Source organism: Penaeus monodon, chromosome 29 (genome assembly GCF_015228065.2).
Source record: "Penaeus monodon isolate SGIC_2016 chromosome 29, NSTDA_Pmon_1, whole genome shotgun sequence".
Taxonomy (NCBI): Eukaryota; Metazoa; Arthropoda; class Malacostraca; order Decapoda; family Penaeidae; genus Penaeus; species Penaeus monodon.
Genome location: NC_051414.1, coordinates 22,488,681 through 22,488,976, shown reverse-complemented (window position 1 = coordinate 22,488,976; position 296 = coordinate 22,488,681).

The following is a 296-nucleotide window of genomic DNA, read 5'->3' as shown; positions in this document are numbered from 1 at the left end:
CACACACACACACATGTATGATCTGGATCACCACCATGGGTAACCAGTCCACAAACTTTAATCACAAATTTCTCGTAAGATTTTGCATAATCCTGGTGACAAACCAATAAACCAACAAATGATAAACATCTGCAATTGAATTAACTCCTCCATTCAACGGAAGAAACGCGAAATGTCATATCACCCTACCTTCTGGTGGAAATAAAGATAATTTCGAGATCCGTCATCAGTGAGGAAGAAATCAGATCACGCTTCGAAAGATTCGCGGGGATTCAGTCCCTTATTGAAACGTTCAT